At 38.2% G+C, this 24,335-nt stretch overlaps 1 protein-coding gene across 2 annotated transcripts in view; it reads left to right on the top strand.

The window, feature by feature from the left end:
* The window catches only part of PTPRN2 (protein tyrosine phosphatase receptor type N2), a 645,529-nt gene that overhangs the window by 34,378 nt on the left and 586,816 nt on the right, over window positions 1-24,335 (top strand). The gene's annotated exons all lie outside the window — the stretch shown is intronic.

Here is a 24,335-nt window from a genome sequence, read left to right as displayed (position 1 = left end):
GTGTTGTTAGCCTAATCTGAGCTTGCACTGATGTCAAATACACTTCCTTCATAGGGAGCAGGTAAATAAAAGCAGTCATTCACAGTAATTGTGGTTTTACCTTTTGGACTTTGCTAAAATTGAGAAATATTTTATAATCATAGCTTTTCAAGGGGGAAGAAAATTAAGGTTAATCAAAGCTTTCTAAATCAATAAGAAACTGATTTGGTTCCCTGGCAAACTCTTGCATTCAAGCTTCTTTACTGTTATGTTCATAATATTAAAGTACCTCAGGTCAAAAATAAATAGTAACGTGCAGCAAAGGAACTACCTGAGTTTGGGGGGGTTGTTCTACTAAAAGTACAAAAAAATAAAAATAAAATAAAAATCTGAAATCATATCAGTACTCAGGCTGAAAACTGAATATCAATTTGTCTCAATAGAAGCAAGAAAACTGCAGTTTATTTGTCCTATAACAATACACACTCCGATAGGTATTTTACTATTAAAAATATTTATACAAATTGAGGATGTTATTCCATGGTTTAGTTTTGATTTTTTTTCTTGCTTAACTTCTATATTAAAGCCCAACAAAAGAACAGTTGTTCATGACGTTGCATATAGATACACATTCTAACTAGAAAACCATAAATAGGATAGCCTTTGAAAAATTAAATTAGAAATTAATTAATTGCAATGATGCCGTTGCCTAAACTATTTAATACCTATTTCTAAATCTCCAAATTATGTTGAGAAGTGGAAAAATTAGGAAATAGTAAGTGTGTGCTATTTGAAGAGATTTATAGTAATTATAATAGCTTGGAATAGTCTAACACAGACAGATTGGTTGAGGTAAAAAGGATCCTATAATTTGTGAAGTGTTTGGATGGAAGTGAATGGTAATACGGTTCTGGTGAATTTTTGGTCATAAAAAAACTAGCTTTTTAAGTGCAAAGAAACAACATCAGAATGAAAGTTCTATTTTGCTTTGGAGATGATAATTTTCTTTTTTGCATGCTTATAATTGCTATTAATAATATCTGGTCAATAAAGTTAATTAAAATTTATTAACATTTTACATTTATATTACTTTTTAAATTATAGATAAAAAAACAAAAGAGTTTTAGAATGAAAATGTCAATAGTTTCCTGTTTGGATGGAATTGCCAGAATTTTTTACATCTCTTTGAACTATATGTTAAGCTTAATTCATCTTTTTTTTTTTTTCTTCTTTTTGCCTTAGTAGCTAATTTTGCACATAGCCTGGTGCAGAGCTGGCAGCTCTGAAAATGCAGGTTTTAGCTCTGATGATATATACCAGTTGCTTTTGAAGTGAGGTCAGCTGGGATTTTCTGCCTCTCACTTTGAGCCCTGGAACGAAGTTGGCTGGCTTCAGAGAGCGTCACTGGGGAAGGAGATGCCAGGTGCTGTCTGTCCTCCTCACCTGCCCCATCCCCAAAGCGTCAGCTGTCTGCCAGCTTACGTTTAACCATCGCAGGGCCTGAGTGACTACTTTGGCCATCTTTCTGCATACAGTATATTGTGATAGAATTTGGCCAACGATATTTTTTTCCACTGAGCTACTTTGCCGAGTAAATCTGCATCAAAGAGAAAACTACATTAAATATAAAGTACTATGAATTTTATATTTAGAGACTTTTTTTCGAAGTGGAGATGCATCACAGTGACAAGTAAGTGCAGCTAAGATGTAGCAGTGTGGAATACCAGATTATTTATTGGCAGGCAGAGCAGTGATTTACTTGTGAGAAAAAATCCTCCTCTGTTCTTCTGACAATCACCAATAAATTACTGTATCTTTTCCCTAACTGTGAATATTTACAAACAGGCCAGGAGAAAAAACTATTCTTCATTCTCCGTACATATTTTCTGTGTCCTATATTATGACTTATTAAAGGTATTATGACACTGTTATTTACTATCCCTTGGAATCCACAGCTTTAAGACCTCTCTCTGTCTTCTGTTTAGACATATAATAAGTGAAGTGACATGTTTCTGTCTCCCTTTAAATATGTCCTGTGGATGTGTTAAATTTAGTTGTTGAATTTAATGGAAGCCCCGAGATGAGTTAAAGTGCTGACCTCCTGCAGCAAGCAGTTATCATTCATCTTGCAGGTTTGGGAATGTCACATTCACTTATTGAACTGCTCTTAAAGCAAACATGTAACTGCTCTGGACTCTTCACTGATATAAATTAGAGCGGACGAAAGGTAATTATTTCGATCTATCCCCTAGATTTTTAGAGATTCTTCAATGTGTTAATACTTCTACTCTAACTTGATTACTCAGGTTTCTAGATTTGGAATAATGTTTAATTTTGCAAGAATCTATGTGAGTATTTTAAAATTTAATTTAGCATTTTAGTCAAATTTGAGGCCTAGGCTATAATTTGTGCTAATATTCCTTTTCATACTAAAGCTTGTTCTTCTTATTTTGGATTCTTTTGATGTTGCTGTAAATTTTCCACATCTGGCTGCTTTTGTTGTTGCTTGTACATCTTATAGTTTTTAAATTTTAAAAATTCCATTCAAATACATTTTTAAAGCATTATTTAATTTTCTGTGAAATAATTTTAATGATAGTTTCCAAACAAAAGTTGAGCTAGAGATAGCTGTGTTATCACGTGTTAGGAATTTAGAAATTTCATTCTAATAAGTACAAAAGTAGAAATGATGTAAGACTTTAAAAGATTTGAATAGTCAAAGCAATTCAGTATTGCAAAAATTGGAAAAATTATGAGATGCCTTCTGGAATCAGGATTTTTTTTTTTTTATGTCCTCTAGAAGATTTTTATCCCTCAAAAAGTCTTTAGTTGTGAAACTTGTGACAAGTTATGTTTGAGCCAGGGAACGTGCAGGAAGTCCTAGATAATTTTTTTTTTTTTCAAGAAGCCAGATTTTTCCTCAGTTAATTGCAACAACAAAGTTAATATTACTTTACAGAGCATATGTACATTGACTTTGGTGTGAATGCTTATGTGCTTTATATATAGTAGCGAACTTGACAAAACTAAACAGAGTATTGAAAAAGCTTTACTGCCTCTGAAGAACTTTCTGGGATTGCTCATCCTCCTTGTGGATTGCCATTGTCATTCAGGGGTAGCGATGGCAGGTAGGCTTAGTCTAGACAAATATATCTGCCGCAAAAACAATGACCTTGATTCGGAAGTGGTAGTTCATTCAGCATTGCTTGCTAGCAATAATTAAGCATCAGAATAACGGAGCTTTCCATGGGAGCTAAGGTGAATTTGGGCAAGCAGCAGGAAGGCGTGGAGCTACGAGCAGAGAAAGGAAGTAGGCTGGAAGGAATACAAATGCTGAGCTGGGCTTCAGTTTAGGGTTGGCCACAACTGCGAGTGGAGGACTTGAAACAGTACTTCTGAATACTCTTTTAGTCTACAGAATACAGAAGGAAGTAGTTCTGGCAACAATGTAATAAATACTAACAGAGTAGTTCAACACACATTTTAAGCTAGCACAAAGTTACCCTGCTGCCCTACAAGCTCTCCTGCTCGTCTGCCTTCTCCTGGGCTGGAAGTCATTTCCTTCAGCCCTCCCACTGCCCCTGTCCTCTGCTGGCTGGGAGAAGGGATCCCAGCGAGAACTAACTGGGGGTGAAAGAGGCAGGAATGAATAACCAGGGCTGTGGTCGTGCCGCCTTATGCTCATGGAGTTGTTATTTTCCAGAGCTTCTTTCCTTCCATCTCTCTCTGCAGATAATTATGTCCTCTCCTCCCTGAAGCAGAGCCACAGTAAAATCCTTGCTTATCATCAACCAGCTACTATATTCTGGTGTCATGGAAAGATTTGCTCCAGGACAGGTATTTTTTCTTAGCAAATGAAACTAGCTGCAGCTGGTAATGGGTTGCAAATGACTCAATTAACTTGTCAGATGTCAGAAGTTCAGGATGGTTGTCAGATGAAATTTCTACCAGCTATGAGGATTTTCTGCCAAGTGTGCTTTAAAAATCCTTAATGAAATATCCTGTTTGTCTAAACCTATCAGGATTATTTTTATTTTGCCCTCAGTTCCTTTTATCACTTTTTACTGCTTTATCCCAGTTAGCTTGCTGCAGTTACTCACAACTCCAGGGCTGTTTTCAGTTACTTGTCAGGTCAATAAGTCATCAGAATTTGCTAAAATACATTCATAAAGCTAAGACAAATACTCTTTTGAGTACAAGAATGCAGAATGAAGAGAACAATCTAGCAAGCAGCACCAGCAGTTTAGCAGAGGCTTATTTTCCTTTAGCCCAGTTCCTACACCTGGGGGAACTCAGCAACGTGCTACTTGACTTCAGAGGCAGGGATGCAGGAAATACAGCAACACAACCCTGGCATGAGAAAACTAAGAAACCCAGTGTTAAAACAGTCTCCTAGTGAGAAACAGCGAGTCAATGAACTTGGATATCTTCTGAAAGCATTTTTGTTTTGAAAGTGGGGCTACATACTCCTGATGAATCATGCTGCATCTGTAGTATATCCACGTCCCGATGTGTCACTTCGATAGGGGATTCAAAGAGAATGACAAGTAAAAGCAAGGAGTAACAGTGTGATGGAATGTAAGTAACATTAGAGTGTCTCTTTTTTTTTTTTCCCAACATGCTATTTAAGAGGTCTGTGCTTTGATGTATAATACAAAAGGGCACTGGTGGAGTGAAATGTGAAGGATGGGTAGGCGTTAGTGATGTGCAAAATAGCAAGCTTGCTTTTAAACGCTTTGGCAAAGACCTAGCTGTGAAAAATAAGGCACTGTTGACAACTTGGAATCTCCCTAAGCGTGATGTCCCTTCTCCTTGAGTGGTCTTAATGTTAAAATAGTGATAGAGTTTTAGTTAGGAAAAATCTTATTAACTTGTATAAGGAAAAGCTCAAGGAATGCTTTCAACTTGAGAATGACGTTTCCATTTTTAAATAATAAAGGTATTTTTATTTACATGTATACCCATTTTAAATAAAAGAGGACAGCAAATGAAGAATATTTCATGCTATTTGCTGTTATGTTGTTTTATTCTTGTTGCAACATTTTGTGACAAACCAGGTTAATGTCTTTGTTGATGATCTTCACTTCCTGTCATTTGTCTTTCATGTTGCTTTTCCTTAAATTTTCATATTAGTTTATTACTTCAGATAGATTTTTTTTTAAAGAAATACGTACAATCATGTGCTACTCTCCATTTTAAAAATAAAATTACTAAGCTGCTCTGCTACCTCAACTTGTGGAATAAATGTTTTTATGCAGTTAGAAATCTGATTAAACTTACAGCAGGAAATGCTTTGTTATGCTTTGATCTGAAAATGTTCTTTGCACTTTTATTGCCAAAATCGAATAACACAATGAACCACCCTGAGCAACAGCACACCGCCTTTGCAGAAATAACAGTCCTTGCAGAAGGAAAGCCTGAAATCTGCAAATATATGGGGAAAGGGTGGACTCCTGAAAATGAATTCCCAGATCAAGGTCAGCTTGATGCAGTGCCAGTCTCGCAATCTTCTTCTCCTTTTAGCAAAGGTATAGTCCGATGGGTTAGGTGGTAAAGACCTCTTCTACAGAGCAGACAGCTGCTGATGTGCAGGGTTTGTTGAAGATGTATATAATTAGAATTGGTATTTTTTTTCCCATTAAAACAAAAAAGGAAAGAAAAAAATACGAAAAGATTGCTGCTTAGAGTTTTTCTGCATGTGCACACATAAACAAGATAACTTGAATTTATTAAATGTGTGAATTGCAAGGGGATTTGTTGTACTACATCTGTTACACGCCCACTCTGTGTGGGCGCTCAGAAGTAAAGTGCTTTAGCGCTTTTCTTTTGAGTTCAGCTTATCTGGTTAGCTAGCTTTTTCCACAGAATCACAGGATGACTGAGGTCGGAAGGGACCTCTGGAGGTCATCAGATCCAAGCCCCTGCTCCAGCAGGGCCACCCTGAGCAAGGTCCCAGGCCCATGGCCAGGTGGGTTTTGAAGCTCCCCAAGGAGGAGACCCCAGAACCTGTCTGGGCAGCCTGGGCCAGGGCTCTGCCACCCACACAGTAAAGAAGTGCTGCCTGGTGCTCAGACAGAACCTCTCCTGGTTTAGTTTGTGCCCATTGCCTCTTGTCAGTTTACCAGGCACCACCATGAAGAGCCTGGCGCCATCTTCTTTGCACCTTCCCTTCAGGTGTTTGTGCACATTAATAAGATCCCCGGAGTCTTCTCTTCCCCGGGCTGAACAGTCCCAGCTCTCTCAGCCCCTCCTCATAAGAGAGATGCTCCAGCCCCTTCACCACCTTCATGGCCCTTCACTGGACTCTCTCCAGTGTTTCGATGTCTCTCTCGTACTGGGGAGCCCAGAACTGGACCCAGCACTCCAGGTGAGGCCTCACCAGGGCTGAGGAGAGGTGAGGGATCACGTCCCTCCACCTGCTGGCAGCACGCCTCAGCAGCCCAGGATACCATTGGCCCTCTTTTCAGCAAGGCTTTCTTCTTTGTGGCTGAGTCTTTGGCTCTAACATTTGGCACTTTAAGCTGGAAAACATCTGTTTTAAGTCTCTCCCTTTGCATGCATACACTATGAGGTTTTTTTTAGCATGTACTCAGAGATCGTTTTCCCACAGATCTCTCTCACAGTCAACCTCCATTCAGCAAATAAGTCTAGGTTTAAGGTTGCCTGGCCACACCTGCCATCCCTTAGTTTTCAGAAGTTTGATTTAATGAATACATAGAACTTAAATGTACACAAAAGCTAATGGATAATTAAGGTATATATTCTCAGAGGCATGCCTGGAAAAGGCTCACTGTTATTGGAAATTTTTAAATGTTACTTTAATGCTTATAATGATATGTTCTTCAAAAGGTTTCCTTTGCTCAAGTTCCACACCTCGTTCTTTTCTGGCTTTGGGATTAGCCATCTGGTCTTCAGTCAAGTGCTGACTTCAGCCAGGCTGTCGGAACAGTAGGAGAATATGCCATTCCTGTCTGAATTGAAACAATTGCAAGATATTGCAAGGCATTGCTGATAGTTCAGTGCAATTTCCCTCACTGGCTAGCCCAGTTAGTAATTAGTAATTAGCAATATAAGTCAGGCGGCTGAGACTGTAGGGCCCACGATGACCCATGGGCTTCACTCTGAGAGGAAGCACCATTTCAGGTACTCCTGTTTATCCCCGTAACCACAAATGTCTGAAGAGACTGTGCTTTCCTCTACTGCAGAGCAGCCCATGGGATGAGCCTGAAGCACGTTTGTTGTTGCTGGGTCATAAAAACTGAGCTGTTGTTCATAAGGTCTTTATTATTTTAAGAAAATTGCCCCTGCCGCTGTCTGACCTGTATTTGTTTATAGAAATGTAGATGTTTTCTCTCTAGGGAGTGGATGGTGTTTGTTTGCAGAAGACCTTGGTATACAGTCTGCCATCATGTTTCTGTCCAAGAAATGTAAGTGTAGGAGTTGCATGTGATGGCTCTGGTTATTTTGAGCGGTGCCATGACAACTCTGGGGCTTGCTGGTAGACAAAATTTCCTCCCTAATCCAACCAGACTGTATAATGTATTTAGTCCATACCTACTCCGTTTCCTCTGTGCTCCATCTTTTTGGGAGTTAACCTTTGGTAATTTAAATATTTTGAATATTCTTCACTCTGAGTAAAGTGGGAACAGACAATTCAGTTTAAGAATATGGAGTCAGAGACTCAGAAAGCCTCTCAATCTCTTGGATGGCCTGTTATCTCTTTAAGCTATCATCTTGACCCAATTTACCTATGGATAAAGACTGCTATACTCTAGTGTTAGCACTGCATGCTAGCATGGTGCAGTGGCTGGGGTAATTTCTCAGGGTTCTGATACACAATCTAGCACCAAAGAAATTTTAAAATCATTCCCAGCAAAGTAAGATGCTGTAGTTAAATGACAGATGGCAAACATGCCCTCTGCATCCCAGTTCCTGGAGGAAAGGATGTATACAACCAGAGATATATTACCACCTGGCAATTTAAGAACTTAATAGGGTGGCTGGTGAATGTTTATTTAGGAAGTAAATATTTTAAATAGCCTTGGATTCATTAAGCATTTCTTTCTTTAGCAGTAGCAGAGATATTATCTCTTTATTTATTTATAGATTAATTTTTGCTGTTAGCGTGGAAAAGTAATTGAATCTATCATAGCTAACTTCTTGCACACTAGAAAACTATATGGATTAATTAAATCAGGGTAAGTTTTAAACATTTTTTTTACAAATAAATCAACAGTAGGAACTTTTTTTTTTTCTTTCAGGTTGGTCTCCTTTCATGCTAAGATTACTAGAAAATGTACAGTGCAAATTCAGTTTAAATATAGAAGCCTACGATAATAACTGTCTGACTTGTGCTGAGTGTGTATTATTTATCATCCTCAGTGTTTTGTTTCTGCTATTCTTAGCATGTGGCTTTGTTTCATTCAAGCAGTATATTGTCTGGGAGGACTCTAGGAGCAAACCATACAAGGTTATGAAAACCTCTTTTAATTTTTATTTTAGAAATTAAACAGTGTATGTGAAATATTGATAAGTTTAAGGAACACCAAATACAAAATTGCTTGCATTTGGTTAGGTATTTCTGAAGAAAAGTATTACTAGAAATGTGAATTTAGGTAAAATATTCCATTTTTCTATTGTGTGTTTACCTCTGTAAAGGTGCAGATGCTGTGTGCCATGGAATGCAATCAGTGGGCCAGAAAGTCTGAACGTAATACATCTGTAGGATGGAGATTAGACCTTTGCTGAAGGCTTTTAACTGATAATGAACTGATTTTTTTTTTGTCTGTTTTGTTAGGGAGTAAAAGCAAATCCATTTTGTAAGCATTTCTTAAAAATCATAAATTGCTGTAGAACCTGGGCTTCTTAAATACTGACAGATTCTTGGTTTCAAATTTCTGGGTGCTTATGCTTTCTTCCAAGACACTGAATACTACACTTGCTTTAATTTAGCGCTCCTCCAGACTCCATTTTTATTTGCTAATTCTGACTTTCGGACAATCTTTTCTACTTTGCCTTCTGATCACTTGGACACGATTGGTACAGGGAAGTTGACCATCACAAAATTTGTGTTCTGCTCTGCTTGTAAAGCAAGGTTCTCACATGGTCTGTTTTGTTTCCTCTGCTACAGCTGTCACCTTCAGTTTGCTCACACAGTATTTTCTGTTCCATTTCTTGTTTGTCAAGCGTCAGGAACCTGCTCTTGCTATCATAGTGCAGATCTGCGCTGCTGATTAATAGCACAAGCCGCTAAAAATAGGACTTCTAACAGGTCACATTTGCTAGTAGTAAATTGTTCTGCCTTTTATCCAGCGTTCTCAAATGTAATTTGGGTGATAAAATGACCTCTAATAATCACAAAATGAATGAATCTTTATATTGTTTTCTTAAAGCCATCCTCTGAAAAATGAGAATTTCTTGTATACATAATGGAGAAGGCACCAACATATTAAGCAGCTTAAATGTTATGCGCTGTTATTTTTCTGCCATCAGTGAGGGAGGCTGTTGGGACTGTTGTGAAAGGCACCAGTTGCAAACATCTTCTTTAGTCCTTTTTCAAAGTTGGAGGCTTGCTTTCTTGTCTAATAAAATATAATGATTTGTTGTTTCATTTGCAATTCTGAATGCAGTTGAGCAAATGCATGTGTAAGACATACACGAGTCGTTTTGTTGCCTACATGGGATTATACATTCTGATAATGATGTTTTTTCTAAATCTATATGTACAGTTTAATTATTCTTGCAGTGAAGTTTTACAGTTATGCTTGTCATTAACTGTCATGTGGAAAGCTGAATACAAACAACTGCAGGCAACTATCATACCCCCTGGCACTTTTCTAGAGTACTACTACACAGTTAGGTGCACTGAGCTGTTTTGTAGGGTAAATTTTGTTTCCAAAATGTGATAAGCCTGTACCAATTGTAAATATTATAATTATGTTTAGACCTAAACTGCCAGTATTGATTAATCCGCAGATGTATCAAAAAGATTCTACCTACATGAAATTTTTTGAGCAATGCAGAAGCAAATCGAGCACTGTTATAGTAGAACAGGTGACACAGTTTACACAGTGAGTATAAGAAGTTGCTGTTCTTGACCCTTTTTACCACATGTGGATACATTTCCAAAAGTTTCATCTTCAGGGCTTAAATTCTCAAAGTTTTGTTCTTCCCAAAGATTCATGTACTTAGGAAATCAGTGGCAAGTTTCAAATAGTTTAATTAGACGTATTTGCCCAGTGGAAAGAAAAAGTCAGAAATTTTACAGTAGCTGAAAGAGCTGTAAAACTCTAATATATGAACATTAGCATTTGTATTTTCCTTTGGATACACATTACTGCTTGGATAAATGAAATAAAATTCTTTTCTTAAAATACGCAGCTTGAAAATATTGCTCAGTGCATAAAGGAAGAACATTTCATTAGCATGAAAAATGCTGTTAGTTATATACAATCTGTGCATGTTTGCATAACTCTCCTTACAGGGACGCAAAATACCCTACCCTACCTAAATCTCCTTGGCATTTAGTTCCCAGAAGTCTACGCCTGACTTTGTTTAAAGTAAAAATTGCTACTTAGAGTAATGAAGTACATTAAAACCTTATTTCCAGTCTAGCCTCAATACTAGTATTTGAATCTTTTACACCGTACAACTTATTTTAGGGCTGAAGAATAGGAAAATACTATTATCTTCACTTTACTGATGGTCCAATTGGACTGCAATGAACATGGTAATGTTTCTGGCCTGTAAAGCAGTCTATCTTCTGATGGCTGAAAGTGTTCAAAATTAGTATGTGGGACAAGTAATGTACTGAGAAGGTAAGAGAAAAACAGGGAAACTTTTTGATCTAACAGTGTTGTATTAGATATTAGGAACCAGAAGTCTTAATGCACTGATATAGAAGAAAAAAACAAAACAAAAAAAAACCACCAAAAAACAACAGTCACTGTCTCCTATATTTAAACATGATAATAATAACTTGACAAAGTGTCAGTCTAGAAACTTTTCCTTTTATACTGGACTCTTTTATGCCATCTGTCTAGGCTGTAAGATCTTTAAGGCGAAAAGAGATGCACAAGTGGCACACAGACCACTGCTAGGACTGCTAATTGCTTACTTTTCACAACATCTGGCACACATGATTTAACAGTTTTTTTTTTTCTGCCTGCTAAAAGTAGATAATATTTGTTTACCTGCCTATCACAAGGGCTTTGAAGAGTCTTATGGAAACCCAAGGAATAAACAAGCCCTGAAGGAGAATTGGTGCTTCTCAAACAACACAGCCCAGGTACTGCTGCTAACTCAAAATTTTTAAACCGTGCGTTGCCTCACACTGGAAAGACTTCCTGATACTTTATCCCTGAACATCTGCCACTGGCCACTTTCGGAGCCAGGGTGCAGGTCTGGACACAGCTCCCCTGATGCAAATCAGGCCCTGATGTTCTGAAAATTTGCACGCTGCCGTGGGGAAGCATTAAGATTCAGGCTGGTGATTTTATTGTGCTATCAGTGCCACCTCAGTCGACCGAATGGCTGCTGTCATAAAAGGGGAAGCAAAACATTACATCTTCTGTCGCCTGGGTTTCCTTCTGCTGAGCCAAGGAGATATAAAAGAGCCCTTGGAGTATGGGAATTGAAAAGGTCTCTTCTGTAGATGGTCAGCAGTGCTGCCTTCTACCAAGTGGAAGAGCAGAAACAAAATAGGAGCACAAAGCTCACTGTGCAGGAACAGCATACTTAAGTGAAGCTTGAACTGGGTCACATAGCAGGAATTTATTCTTTTTTCCTTTCTCATTATTTTTCCTGGCTTTGAATGTTTTCCATTAAAAATGAAACCTCTTCAGTCAGTCATCATAAATTAGTCATCCGCTCATGTTTGAGGTATTGGCCCCAAGTGAACCAGCTTACTACAGTTAAATACAATTCAGAGCCTGCGTAGCCTTTCTTTGTGAACTGGGCAAATGAGCCTGAATGTGTTCGCTGTTTCTTTGTGCTTAGATTCCAGCTGCTGTAACTAGTTATGGAGGGCTCCTACGTTGCTCTTCTCCATAAGGACTTGTACCTTCCTGCAGAAAATAACCTGCTGGTGCTGTTCCTTTCATCTTTTTGACTGCATGAAACATCCAGATTGCTTCTAGCCTTTTTTTATCTGCATGGAGCTGTAGAATCTATAGAGTTATCCCACAGCATTTTAGCATATGTTGAAAAATGAAATACTGTCAAACTCCTACAGTACTTGAAATAGACTTGAAATAGCCTTACATTTTTGCTCCTTCACACTTTTTCTGTCGGAATCATTCAGGGATTCAGATGCAGTGGGGTACAGAAATAGAGAATGAACCTCTCACTTGTCAGCTAAAAATTAACCTCTGAACTAAGGCAGCTTTGGATAACTAGAATCTCTCTTCATGCCCACTTTGTGTTACACAGTGTTAGAGCTGCTTGTTCGGTGCTGAACGCATAGTGCAATAAGTGATACCTAAGTTTGCAGGTATGAACGTAGCTTGATTTTTAGCAGCACAGATGATAGTCTAGAAATATGCCCTTTGTTATTCCATCGTACCTATCCACTGTGTCCAGAAATGAAATTTTATATCCTGATCAGTAATATAAATCTGGAGAGAAACATTCAGAGCCAGTTGTAACAAGTGGGAGTTTCCCAATCATTTTAAGGTGGCACGATTTCACCGTCTTCATGTGCAAATAAAACAACTTTAGAAATGGGAGAAAAACTGAATTTTAGTGCCTTATCATAAGCATCTGTGAAGGCTTGAGGAAGGTGGGTACTGTCCTGCTTGAATCTTGTAGTGTAATGATTTTATCTTTTTTCTTTACACACACAAACATACATATGTCTGTATGATGACAGCCTTTGGTTTATTACCCCACAGTTCTACCCTGATTAAATAGTGATGCACGGAAGATTGAAGTATTCATTTCCTTTACCCTACTGTTTTTAAGTAAGCAGCCAGCATAAAGTAAGGTGGTGAAGCCCATTAACCAATTTCATCTCTAATGCTGACTGCAAAAGTACAGGATTCTACATTCCCATTGAGCTGAAAGGAGAAAAAGCTGAGCTGAAGCTTCTAAATCTTTGCCTTATGTCCACAGACAAACATTCCTAAGTTCACAGATGAACGTTTCTAGAATGAAAAATCTTTGTGCTTCCAGAGGTGTTGCTTTGTTAGCTTCCTGAACTGACTTTTAAATGGTGTTGAACACCATAAAAAATGGTGTTAAAAAATACATAACACATGCACACCAAATAAATAAATTAAAAAAAATCCCAAATATGTAGGCTAGAGACAGACCTGTGAGGAATATTCTGTATTTTTTCATTTCTGCAAAGATTATTTGAAAACATTCCTGGCTATGTTCAGTGGATGATTTTGGGCTGCAGCTGTCTTGCTGAATATTCATTATGAAATGAATGTATTTAAAAATAAACCCATTAGGTTTGTTTTAATCGCACAAACTTGTCTTTCACTATGTGCCAGTGACCTGGCATGGTGACTGAAACTCTTAGCCTTAGGTCTCCATGGAAAATCTTCATGTTTTATTCTTCATTTTCTAAGAATATTCAACAATATTTAGATAATATGAAATATTTTTAGGGACAGATGCTGAAAATACGCTCCATATTATTTAGCTGTTTACTACTTTCTGCTTTAAAAGCCAAAGTGGGCCTGCTTTTTCTTGTGCTAGCCCTACATCTTTACCATAATACTTCCAGGCAAAACTGTATGCTTTGCAGAGTGGAGTTATTTTGGATTAGTAAAGAGCTGCTTATAAATAACATAAGGCTTTCTGTGTGACTAAAGCAAAACAAAGGGAAGAAAAACCATATTTCTCCTTTGTTAAGTAGAAAGAAAGGTTAATTCGTTTTCTGTTTTTCCTAGTTTGGTTGAGGAATCTCTTCTGAAATGCAGCAAAGGCACTCCTCCAGCCTGCTTTAACTCTTATTCCTGTTCTGAACATCCAAGATCCTGACTTTGTCTGAAAAGTCAGTGGTTTGCCAGTGAACAGGAACAAGATTATTCCTTTGAGGACAGTGGCAGTCTACTGGGGAAGTATGACCACCCGCAATGCCATAAGATGAGGCATGTAGAAGCAGGCAGGCCAAGGTGACAATGCCAACAGAGCTATTATCGACTGGAAACACTGAACAAACCTTAAAGCCTCATGAAAAAGGTAAATACGATGTACAGTGCCTCCTTTTTAGTTCTTCCTTCCTCTTGAGTCTTTGTATCACAAAATTTCATCCTCATTGTAGCATTCAAAGAATCAGAAAAAAAAATCCTACACATCTAACACACATATATTTAATATGCACATCTGTACATTTAAAATATAGATGTATTCCTGTAGTTTTCAAAGGCAGTCATTGATTCTGTTTTGTCAAAGTGGATGGCACTGGCTGAAAGTGGGAAAACTAACACATAGCAATTACTGAGATTAGCAGTCATGTTTGATCTGTAATTGCAACTGTGTGGTTAGTGCTTTTTATCTGCTGTGCCTCCTGCTGATACAGGTGGCTTGCAGTCAGGAGCTTCTCAAGTAAAGGCATAATGTATGTTATTATTCTTACAAGAAGGGAAGGTAGAAACGAAGCAGAAAATAACAAGAAACAAAAGCAGAGTAGTTTTAGTCTGCCTTCGTCATAAAGGAAAAAAACACATGGAGAAAATAGCTTCCATATTTTTAGGCATTTGTGAGTCACCTTAAATCTCTTAGGGTATTTTAGTAAAAATTATATAAAAACCTTCTACGAAGTAATGGACTAGTAAGTCACTCCTTTTGATTTATTTTCCTTCTTTTTAAAAAGAAAAAACTTCTTCAGCGTGTAGTCATTTTTCCATCTGGGAATGTAAATGTTGTGAAGTGACCTATGTGGATTGGAAAAAGAAAGAAGCCTGGGATATGTTTCCTGAGGTTCTTTGTTAGCTTTCTGTAGTCATACGCTATGCTAGCATGAGCAACGAGAGTATTCACACAGCTGGAAAGGTAAGTAGCTGGGGGGAAGATCTGTGGCCTAAGCTTATTAGCCTGTCTGTAAGGTCCACATCAGTAAACTGTACAGGCTGTGATATCAGGCTGGCGATGGAGCTGTGGCAGAGAGGTGGTGAAGATCTCAGATGAGCTCAGATTAGTCAGAGAGCATTAACAAAGGAATCATGTCCCTAAAAATGGTTGTATCCATAGTGCAAACAAGTTTGGGACTTCTGGAGTGACAAAAGGCTCTAGCATCCAGTAGTTTCTTCTTTTTTTTTTTTTCCTATTTTATTCCCCCCAAAACTTGTAATGTGCAAACACTTTCATGCCTCTTTGTAAATAAAACATTACGACTAAAAACAAGAGTAAATGTGTAGTAGTTATATATTATATGTGTGCTCTACCTTTAACCCATAAATACACGAATTGGATGCCATTAAATCATCATACGTCAATGGGCAGCGCTGCCAAGGATGAGGAAAGCGAGGATTTTCTGGGAGTGAGGGGGCATGCAGGTACGTTCACGTATGGCCAGACAGGAGCTGCTCTCTGCCTGTCTGTCACAGCTGTGCCCTGTCCCCATGCCCTGTTTAACCTGGGAGGATGAAGAGCTGGGTTGCCCTGATGTAAGACTCCAGCAGACGTGGCCGCTCCAAGGGCTGTTGTTTTGTTTAACCTACGTGCCTTAACTTCACGTTTTTAGCTGTGTGAAATTGTTAAAACTGTTTGTGGTGATTACGCAGAAAGCAACACAAAGTATTTTTTGTTTTAGTTGCTTTGATACTCAATTAATAGCTAAAGGGAAGTTGAGTTAATAGATAAAACCTCTTAGCAGTAAAAATCCTGATGCTACCCTGAACGAAATTTAAGCCAAGTCTGCCAAGGGCATGCTTTTCTACAGCAAAATCACAATACAGCTCATCTTCTGTGAACTCCATTTTATTCTTTTTCCATGTGCCCCTCAGTGAAACTGTTCCAGGAACTTGCACAAAAGCAGGAGAACTGTAGCTATGCTGGCTGTTGTTCTGGTCCTTGACCTGGTACTCTTCAGCTGTCTGCAGGAAACTGAAGCCAGTTTCTCCAAAAGGCTGGGACTTGATGTGAATGTGATAGCTAAGCTTTGTTCTCGGCAGAGCCAAACGAAGGGAAGAAGCAGCGTGTTTTGTCCTTGTACAGGCTAGCACATGATAACAGCCTGCTCTGCCATGCTTTGCATTTATTGACATAAATTCTATGAAACAATCCCACAGCTGACAACTTGCAGACATTTTCATTACAATTGCATGTTTGTTGAAAGAACACCTCAAATGAGGTGGAACTAAAAAAAAAAAAAGTTATTTCTGCATTTGGGAATTTAAAAAAAATTCTTGTTCCTATACTTCTGCTACATGATGTATGCTTTGTGGAACAGGGGATAAAGGTCACAAAGCTTTCCTTCCTTCATTCCTTTCTTCCTTCCCTCCCTTTTTCCCTCTCTCTCTCTCTCTCTCTCTCTCTCTCTCTCTCTTTTTTTTAACAGTGTTATAATTAGGAATTTTTGTAAACACTACAGTGATGTACAGAGCACAGTACACATTGGTCTTTGCTGTCTGCAGACTATTAAATTCAGAAACAGCACAAGATCATATTTGTAAGATATTCAACAAACAGAAAGTTTCCAAGTATGCTGTTAAAGACTCTGCTTTAGTGTTTTGGCTGAAGTTCAATTCCTGAAGGAAAAAAGAATATTTTCTGAATAATACTGGTTCATTAAAATAATTTAAGAATTCTTAAGAAGGCTCACATATGAGGTGCCAGACTGACTCTAAACCTCACTGAATATCACGTCTCTCAGAATTATGCAAATGCCACTCAACTTACAGTCTACTGTGGACTGAAGACTCATGACTAGAACTTCATGAAATATTATCACTAAGAATTTTCAGAAAAAAATCCCAGTCTTGAATAAATGAAACTTTGGAATAGGTTTGCGAACTGTCCGTAGAATTATTGTGAAATACCTTCTGTTCTCAGGATGCCTGTGAGAACTGACAGAGCCCCTTTTGCCACGCTGCAATCTGAAGGCAGCACGACTGTAAAGTCAGTGCAGCGTGCCATCAGGAGAGCTCAGGTCTGTTCTTAATCTCTGCTACTGGCTAATCTCTGCACTTCAGACTTTTTATCACTTTAGTCTCATTATGCTTTACACACATTTTTGCAAAGGTTATTTTCCTTCACTTCCTTTCTCAGACTGTTATTTTCCCATTTCCTCTTTTCTTGCACATTCCTCTTCCATAGCACAGTGAAGTGTGTGCCATCTCGTCTGTCAAACCATCATCTCTCTCCAGTGTTTTCTTTCAAATTTCTCATTTTTTCCCAAGTTTCTGAGTTTCCTCATCCATCTCCGTTCTCTGTATTTCCAAAAATAAAATTAAATGAAATAAAATAATCTGAAGTAAGTTTGGTAATCCCTCTCTGGAGATAATTTGCCCTGTTCTTTTTTGTTGCACAGACTTTGGGCTATCATTACCGGTGAGAGCTCAGATCCTGCAGGCACAGCCAGCTCTGGAGTTCAGAGCAGCTTCGTGGGGCAGTGGAGGAAGCTGGGAGGTAGTTTCCTGTTGGTAAATACTGCTACAAATATCCCTGTTCCCTTCTCTTTTCCACTATTTGCCTTCTGCCTGGTAACTCAAGAGAAGAAGGAACATTAATGATAACACAGGGAATGTGCACAGAGGAAGCTCTTATGATGGGAATAAAGATTGCTGCAAAAGTGCAAGAAGTACACGGTGTTTGGTATTTTATGCCGTACTGTCATGATGAGATGTGCAGAAGTTCAGTGAAGTAAGATTTTTGGGGGGATACGCTGCTTTTTGTATGGAATTTATCTTTAGCAAATATGCTTTGGAGACTTTATGATTTCCTCAGCTTCAGTCTTCAGCTCAAGTTTAGGTGGGAATATGAAAGGTATGCAAGACTAACATTCAGCTGTTCTCAGAAGTGAATTATGATCAAGTAGGTCATGGCCCTTGAGCACCAGTGAGCTGTATATAACATGCATTGTACAGTTGTTTTTTAATTGTAACCACATGCAATCATGATGATTGCCGTTCCTGATCTTTCAAAAGGAGTATGATAAAGGATGAACAGATAATTCACTCATGTATTTATGTATGCCGTATTTTCCCTTCCATTAAAATCAAACTTATAGATAAGTCAACCTTTGAGTATAAAGAAGTAATCCAGGCAGAGACTTGAAAACACTCTATCCCTTCATTAGAAGTATCTAATCAGTACATCAAGTCAACAAAGTATGACAGATAATGCTCCTGAAGCCGTACAGATGTGTGCAACTTGCCTCCTGAGGCATGGAGGTCTCCTTGGCTATCTGCTACCCAGCCCCTTCAGGGTAATAACGAGAATTCTTGTCCCAGAGATACTTTTCCTTCCTCTGCCATCCCCTTCCCTGGAAGGCTTCTCATGGAATAAAAATCAAAAGGTTATGTGCTCTAGAGTTCCCTGGCTGGCAAGGAGCCACTTCACATTTTCTGTTGAAATCCCAGCACTTTTTGAGAAGAGATGGAAGGCCTTGGCTTTACTTAAATCACCCTTAAAAAATACTCCTCAGAAGATGTTTGTTTGTGTTTTACCAAATGTTTCCTGCTACCTTTATGCAGCTGCTTATTTTTCTTTAAGGTTCAAAACGCTTCTGTGATGTGGAGAAGTACAATAAGAGTATACAAAGGTTATTATTTGTACTCTGATGATCAGTAGCACTCCAAACATGACCACGTCACCATTCTGTTAACCACTTACAAACAATTAATAAGCTTTAGTATTTAACTAGATAAGACTGGGTAAAATACAAGAGGGGAGTCGTGGTGAAATGATTTGCCCAGGGCAGCAGCAAAAAACAGGACCAAGACTGGGATTCCAGTCTGCTGGATCCTCCTCTGGTGACCTTGCTAGTAGGCCTGGCTTACAGGTAGCTCGATATCCCCTCTTCATGATATCTGGGGGACATGCAACATCAACTGTTTGTTAACATCTTTTTCTCATCTGTTCTGTCAAAGCTCTAAGCTTTTTCCTCCTGCTGCACAAGTTTCACACAAACACATTGGACGTTATTATGTACAGAGGGAAAAATAACAAAGAAAATAAACAACAACAAAAAAGAGAGAGGCATTTGGTCCCTGATTCACAAAGCTGCTCAAATGCATTAATTCTATCAGAATCAATAGGTGTTAGATGCTAAGTTAATGAGAGTTGGGGACTATATTGTTATAATATAGTAATGACTTCTGGCTATGCTTAAAGTTGAAAGGCACCTACATAAACTCTTGAAAACATCCAGACTTCAGGGTTTTTCTTCCCATTTAAATGAATTTTCTCAAGGGCAGTGTTTTCTTGTTAAAAGGATTTTAATGGCTAGATAAACTTCAAAGTCTTCTAATTTATTTTATTCATTTATTTTTATTATTTTTTTTCCCCTAGAGAGAGAAAAACTGTCTTTTGTTTACTTTTTAGGAAGGAACCAGAGTATGAATTCTGGTGCTACTCAGTATACGTCAGATTTTTCAAGTTTCAGAATTATCTCTGATTTTCTTGTCTTCCTCCACGAATTGCTTTAATCAAATTGCTTTAAGCCTTTTTCTTAACTACTTCTCTGATATATGTCGTTATGGTGCCTGCCTCTCAACAGCTAGCCTAGAGAAAAAGACTTCTCACTGGTATTACAGTGGCAGAGCTACTTCACAGAGACACCAGCAGAATGTATGCTGGGACAGCTGCTTCTAATGCCAGCCTCATATACATCGGGGTGATTCAGGAGTAATTAGTGCACAATTAGTGGTCAAAATCAGGACCATTCACTTGCAGGGCCAGATTTTCTTTGAAATTGGTGTAATTTCACAAAAAGTAAGTAGAAGTGAATCATTTTACCCTGTAATGAATTTAAACTACTGTCTGGAATGAGTTTTGAATCAATACAGGAGAGATTGTTATGCTATGTTATCAGCATAACAAAATTGTCCCAAGTCTGCCCTTTAACGTCAATCCCAGACAAGAATGCGGAGCGATGCCCAGATTCACAGTGCCATGCAAGGCCACCAGGACTTGAACAAAGCCACATGGTGCTGCACATTGATTATATGTCAAGGGATAATTTGTATTGATTGGAACAGCTTAGTTCTTAGAAACTTTGCAGAAATTTCTAGTACACAAACATTTATGAGATTCTTGCATTTTTCTATGGAAAAGGAAGAGTTTTAGGCATCTTCACTGAGTACTCAATTTTGGTGGGCTACCAGTATCCCTGTATGATTTATTTCCCATAACTGTCTCCTGATAGATAGTGCTGTAGCTTCATTCACAATTGAAATTCCCAGGGTAAACTATAGATAAATCTTGGTGCCACAGTCCATTGAATTTTACCTAATATTATTCTTTTTTTCCTTTGAGAACTCTAAGAGACTATGACTTTCTTCATTGACTTTCATTATTCTTCTCCAGCACATGAATATTTAATACGAATTACCCTGGGCTGTTTAAACTCTTTATTAAAGAAATTACCAAATGTATATAGCAGTGCCTCTTTCATGAGATGAACGTGGGTGTTTTCATCACTGTAAATAAACATTGTGATTCAAAATTGCATGATAAAGTTATGAGGCTGTTTTTTCAAACACTCCCAATAATACCAATTTAAAACGTTTTCAATATCTAGGAGACTTCAATATGGGTATGCAGAAATAAACAGATTTAGAGCCCTGCCTGGTTCTTGTGTCCCTGTTTGGAGCTCACCTCTAAAGTTTGACTCCCAAACCCACTTGTGCTGTTTTCTCTATTTTGGAATTCTTTCCTGCAGTAAATGACTGTGGACTGTCCCCTTGCTCTTCGGGCTCAACTGAGTTATGAGATGCATTTCTTTTCTTCCCAAGTTGTTTTTACCACATCTGCATGATAATTTACCATGGTATAATTAGCTGTGCAACAGGGGTGGAACAAAAAGGTGAGTGATTTTCTAAGCAGGAAGAGAAAGGGAAAAAGAAAAAAATTACATGTGACAGATATTGGTCGTACTGCTGCTGTCCACACAGGCATCATCAGCTGAAAGATGCTGTACTGTTTGCTAATTAGAACAGAAAAGCCAATCATTCCAGAGCGGTCCTCTGCAACAAATTGTTTCTACTTTTGAAGTCTGCTCAAGACAGCACTGGGAGAGGCGCATTAAACTTAAATATTGGGTAATTACTTTTGGAGGCGATATGACTGTATGAGAATTGTGAATTCTGGTTATCTTTTTTTTTTTTTTCCAAGCACCAAGCAGATACTCATTAAGATTCTCTGACACATAATGAAAACAAAATTTTGGTGCTTATTAGAGAAAAATGATAAACATACCTCTTTTCCTTCCTTTGATTATGTGAATACTGGAAGTTTTCCCAAAGCATGAGGAGCAACTTTAAAGAACTATTTAAAAAACAAAACAAAAACAAAAAAAAACCACAAAAAACTGTCGCTGAATGTGGAGGCTAATTAACTCCAGATGATAGGTCATAAGCTTCTTCCCCATGTAAGTGTCCTGGAAAATTTTATCTTAAGAACTATCTTCCAAAGCACATGACCCCCAGACAGACAGTTCCTAGTTCCTCTATCTAATAGTTCATTACTTCTTCAACCCAGCTCGTCTTAACCCAGAGAGTGGAAGAAGGCTAGAATTGAGTTATAATTAGGACTTAGAATTCATTCCATTCCGCTGTTTTTTAAAACAAGTATACAGGATGAGGCTGACAGTTACTGATGGGTAAAACAAGATTGACAGATATAATGATGGCAGGAGTTCTTTCACAGAATAAATATGACAGAGGCCACTGAACTGCAATGTTTGCTGGTCTACGTGCAATCATACCGAGGAAGGCTTTGCTGGGTAACATCATCCTCTGCTTTACGTAAGCCTCAGTTTTAAGTTTTCAATACCTTATGGCTATGAAAAATACTAGAAGGCCTTGCTGCACACAGATTTTAGGGGCAAGGATATCACGCAGGCACCAGCAGCTAAAAATTTCAGGCTGCTTTTAGATATATTTAAACAGCAACATGGAATTCTTCATTTAGATTCAATGATGTTCAGCCCTCAACTTCTCTGCTAAGTGCACAAAAAGCTTTTTGCTTGGGTCAGAGCTGTGATTTCAGTTGGTGATGGCAGTTTAGTGCCCAGTGAGGAAATTTCTTTTAGCAACTGGTAACAAGTAGAAAGTACTGAATCGCAGTTATTAAAGGACTGGTCTGGATTCTTTCTGAGATTTTGAATACAGCAGGTGAGCACTTCATTAAACATTTTCTAATTTTGAAAGAACAGATCATACACTGAGAGGTAGAGGTGCTAATTTCTTCCCAATATGGGCTAGCAGCATGATTTTTCATGGAGACAATGCAAGTTCTTTTAATATTTACTGTGAAAAACATGACACTAAATCATACATTGCCTGTATCAGCCCATGACATGCCATGTCCTTCTGAGCCCTGGGCAAAATGCAAATGCTATTCCAGAGCTTTTCTAGTGATGGCCTTTCCCTGTCTCCTCCCTTCATGAAGTGTTATTACTGATCACATCTTCAATTATTCTTAACAGTGACCTTTCCTCGGTGCTTTCCAGCAGAAAAGCACTACATCATTGCAATCACGGCATTAGTGATCAGATAAGTTAATAGTATTTTCAGCACGAAGCAATTCCCTTCTTTAGTGGTGGACAGGCTCAGGACTAATTACCTGCAAAAGAAAAGATGTAATTTTTTTTCCCTTCTAAACACAGAAAAGACACAATAGTCCCATTGCACGGTGAGAAATAGCATCATATATCACAGCATTTTTGTACTATTTTGCTTACATAGTGCATCAATCCGCACACGCTGAATAGCAGGTGATATAAAGGAGGCAATGAAGCACTAATATGACCTGTGATTGAGGCTTCAGGGGCAAGTCTTAGCTATAAGCTTAGTACTGACATTTTCCCTTTTTGAATGAGAACTCTTTATTCCGTGGTGAATTATTCTGGCTAGGATCATATTTCAATATACAGTGTACATGAAAAATGATTGAAAGAAGCAATAATTCAGAGTTAGGGAAGTGTTAACGCCATATGTTAACACTTATGGGAAATCTTTTCTTACTTTGGAAACTTTTCATATAAGAGACTACACTATCTTCCAGTTAACCACTGCAGGGATTTCATGTGTCATCTTTCTAATTGTTAATTTGGATTGCAGGAAGGCCTGGATTCTTTCACCAGTGATCAGTGCTTTGTTGTACTAGGCTTTGTACACATACACATGATTAAAAATAATAAAAACATCTCTACCCTCTAGAGTTTACAGTATTACGAAAAACATCAGGCACCTGTTACATTCAAAAAACATCAAAGATGGAGTAAGGGCAGAAGATCAAAACTCAGTACTTACCATGCTGTCACATATTTTTCTCATTTTCTCTCCTGGGAGAAAAGTTCATTTAGTATTCTGTGCTCCTTTAATATTATTTTGACCAAAAGGTAAACTGCTCTTTTAAGCAGTTGTTGATAAAATGTCAGAGGTTCTGACATCTTCATGAAATGTCTGTTTCAATGAGGACTGTTCTGGATATCCTGACAACACATGAAAAATAAAGGAGAATGCATCAAAACATATTCTGCTCCTGAGGAGCACTGAGCAGAGGGAGCAGGATGGAGCAAGTTCTGCCCCTCTCATCTGTTTCTTGGCCATTCTCCTACTCAGCACATTCACCATCAGGGTGACAGATGAGGAATGCTTGAGTATGCTGGAAGAAGGGAAGTGGAGGGCACCTGAGTGAAGATCCAGTCGTTCCCAGCAATTGAAACTGATGAAGAGGTGACAGGTGTGCTGTTTGTAGGGTGAGTGAAGAGAGGGGAAAGGGTAGGAAGGATAATGCCTGAGTACTGTGTGCCAGTGCTTGGGAGGGACAGAAAGAGTTGAACAAAGGTTTTCTTGGAGAGTAGAAGAGAACAAGTAGGAGGTAGAAAATATACTTCTAGAAAAGAGAGTGGAAGAGTTAAAAGAGGGACAGGAAAAATAGGCAAAGAAAAATGGGATAAAAAGGAAAGTTGAAGAAATTGGGAACATCTACATTTATTATCAGAGTGAATGCCAAAATAAAGCTGAACAAAATGAGCAGTAGCTAATTTTCCACATGCAATTTTTGAGTAACGAATAATACATTATACCTATAGTGCCTATGTAACCACACAGAGTTACCGTATACAGTAGAATAAGGAAAACAAGAGGAACCTGTGATCAGCTTAAAGTATATTCTTCCCTGCTATGCTTGCAATTTTGTGTAATTCTAGAGTTGTTAAGCATACGTGTGTAGAA

This window comes from Anser brachyrhynchus (assembly GCF_964034855.1).
Source record: "Anser brachyrhynchus genome assembly, chromosome: 2".
In the NCBI taxonomy this organism is placed as follows: Eukaryota; Metazoa; Chordata; class Aves; order Anseriformes; family Anatidae; genus Anser; species Anser brachyrhynchus.
This window is presented reverse-complemented; position numbering and strand designations above follow the sequence as displayed.